The 2,500-nt window shown below is 38.6% G+C and overlaps 1 pseudogene; it reads right to left on the bottom strand.

Moving 5' to 3' along the window:
• Positions 1-582: 582 nt before the first annotated feature.
• On the bottom strand, positions 583-2,442 carry LOC146449942 (uncharacterized; annotated as a pseudogene).
• Positions 2,443-2,500: the final 58 nt, after the last annotated feature.

Genomic DNA, 2,500 nt, shown 5'->3' with positions numbered 1-2,500 from the left:
TTAGCTGAAAAACAGGACTACTGGTAGCAAGCATATTAGACAAGGCAGAAACTGCACTCGGAAGACTTTTTCCCTCATTAGACTTAATGATGTCCTCAGGAAAACTTTGCTTAAGGAAGCCAAACAAAACGCTAGGGCTAATGAATTTCTTCTCAGCTAAGAGCGCGCCGAATTCAAAGCGAGTTCGTTGTGCCGTGTATAAACGTTTGAGAGAGAATGGGGCTAGTTGGGCAAAACAATTAAATGAGTCTACATCGGGTAGTTTCGGGGAGGGAGGAGGGAGGGGGGGGGGGGGTAAGGAGAAGAATAGCTTTTGTCTTTAAAATGACTGCTGGTGACTCTTGTATCGTACATCCCTAAATTTAATGGGAAATATAATAATAATAATAATTAAAAAAAAAAACAACAAGTTATATGTTAAGAAAAGTTAACAAAAATCATAGATTTCTGAGGGTATGTTCTTTTTAATTCAGACAGTCACATAACATTTGAAACTATTTACAAAGGACTAATAAATAATTAAACTAGGAGCTGGACAAGTGTCAATTCATTTTCAATGCAAGAACATGTGAAAGGGTCTAATCAGTTGCTATAATCAATACGATTTTTGGAGCGAAATTCCCGCGTTTTGTTAAGGCCATGTGGATTAAGTGTGAATAATTGCGTCATCCAATAGGCTTCTCTGGTAAGCAGTAACTGGTCTAAATGTAGCGGATTTTTGAAGCAGCATGTTGCGAGATAAATTACATTTTTGGATGAACAGGACAATTTTTGTTGGATAGCATAATGCCTGCCCGTGGCCGAGCTATGGAATTTAGAAGCTTGAAGTAGGAAATTCTTACATAAGTCACATCTATTTTTGTCACATTTAAAACAGCCGCCCTCATTGACCGTTTTTTTCTGATTAGTAGCAGGGTTTGTTTGGAATTTAGAAGGTGCTAAAAATTCTTTGAGATTTTTGGTTCGGCGGTAAGCAGGGAAAACAGATTTTGCTGGAAAAATTTCTGCGACTAGAGGTGAAGATCTTAATAAATGAGCGTGCTTTCTAATGATGCTTTGAATGTTCGGCAAAATTGTATTATAATTGAGTACCAAAGGAAAAACTTTTTTGTTAGCTTTCACCTTTTTGCTTAAGAGTTCCGATCTTGGAATTTCAAGAGCCTTATCAAATTGTTTGTCAACTAAATTGGCCGGGTAATTCTGCGACTTAAGGTACCCTTTGTATTCCTTACATCTAGTTTGCAAAAAATCATCAGTGGAACAATTGCGCTTTATTCTCAAGGCTACCCCATAAGGAATAGCCCTTTTGCAATGTGACGGGTGTGAACTAGAAAATGGCAAATAGAGGTGACTGTCAGTAGGTTTAGAATAAATGTCAGAAACAATTAACCCATCCTTAAGGTGTAATGTAAGATCCAAAACGTGCAAAAAAACTATCGGAATAAACCAATTCAAATTTGATAGTGGGGTACAAAGAATTAATATAGTCAGTGAATTCCAGCAATTTAGGCAGCCCTTGAGTCCAGAGGTCAAAAATATCATCTCTATACCGCCACCAGAGTAACGGTTTTAAGTTCCCTTCTAATTTGGCTTTTTCATCGATTATGCCCATTGCTAAGTCTGCGTAACTACACGCATTTTTTGGTCCCATAGCTGTACCATGTTTTTGTACAAAATTTTGTTCGGAAAATTGGCAATTGTTAACACGGAGGCAAATTTCAACAGCCTCAGCTATGCAATCAGTAGAGGGAAATTTAGAAGATCTAGATTCAAGGGCCTTTCTAACGGCGGTAATACCTAAGTTGTTATCAATGTTAGGGAACATCGAAACCACATCCCAGGAAACGAGCAGGGAACCTGCTGGGAATGGGCCTTTTGCATTCACGGCCTCTATCTTGTTGATTAAATCGGTGGAATCCTTAATAAATGATGGAAGGTGGTTTAAGGTAGAATTCTGTAAAAGCAGATAGTCGTTCAATGGCTCTACCACAGCAAGACGTAATAAGACGGAGTGGATTGTCTCTTTTGTGTGTCTTAACATTTCCAAAGGCCACCCCCGGTTTTGGCTCTAAATTCGTAATCCATGTGGCAATCTCCTGACTAATCTGCCCTTCAGAGAGCCATTTACGCCCCCAGTTCTTAACCTGCTCAAAATGATCAAGTGTAGGATCCGAATCTACTTTATCGTAATGCAAACTGTTGTTAAGTTGCCCTAACGTCTTGCTGTGATACTCTTGTTGGTTTAAGATAACAAACCTTGAACCCTTATCTTGAATTCTAATAACATTATCACTATGCTTTAAATTACGTAAGGCTAACCTTTCTTCCTTATTTAGATTGTCTTTTGGTTTCCTTAAGTTCTTTGGCTCTAGAATGTCCTTTCTCACGTTGTTTAAGAAAAGTTCAACTTCAGGATGGGGTGACTTAGGAGGCATCCAATTACTTGTAGAACGGATGGCAGGAAAGCAACTTTCTTCCTCTTGGTTGTCATCGCCTTTGT

This window comes from Pavona decussata, unplaced genomic scaffold (assembly GCF_977016875.1).
Source record: "Pavona decussata unplaced genomic scaffold, jaPavDecu1.1 SCAFFOLD_543, whole genome shotgun sequence".
In the NCBI taxonomy this organism is placed as follows: Eukaryota; Metazoa; Cnidaria; class Anthozoa; order Scleractinia; family Agariciidae; genus Pavona; species Pavona decussata.
The sequence above is the reverse complement of the archived record's forward strand: the minus strand, read 5'-3'. Positions and strand labels throughout refer to the sequence as shown.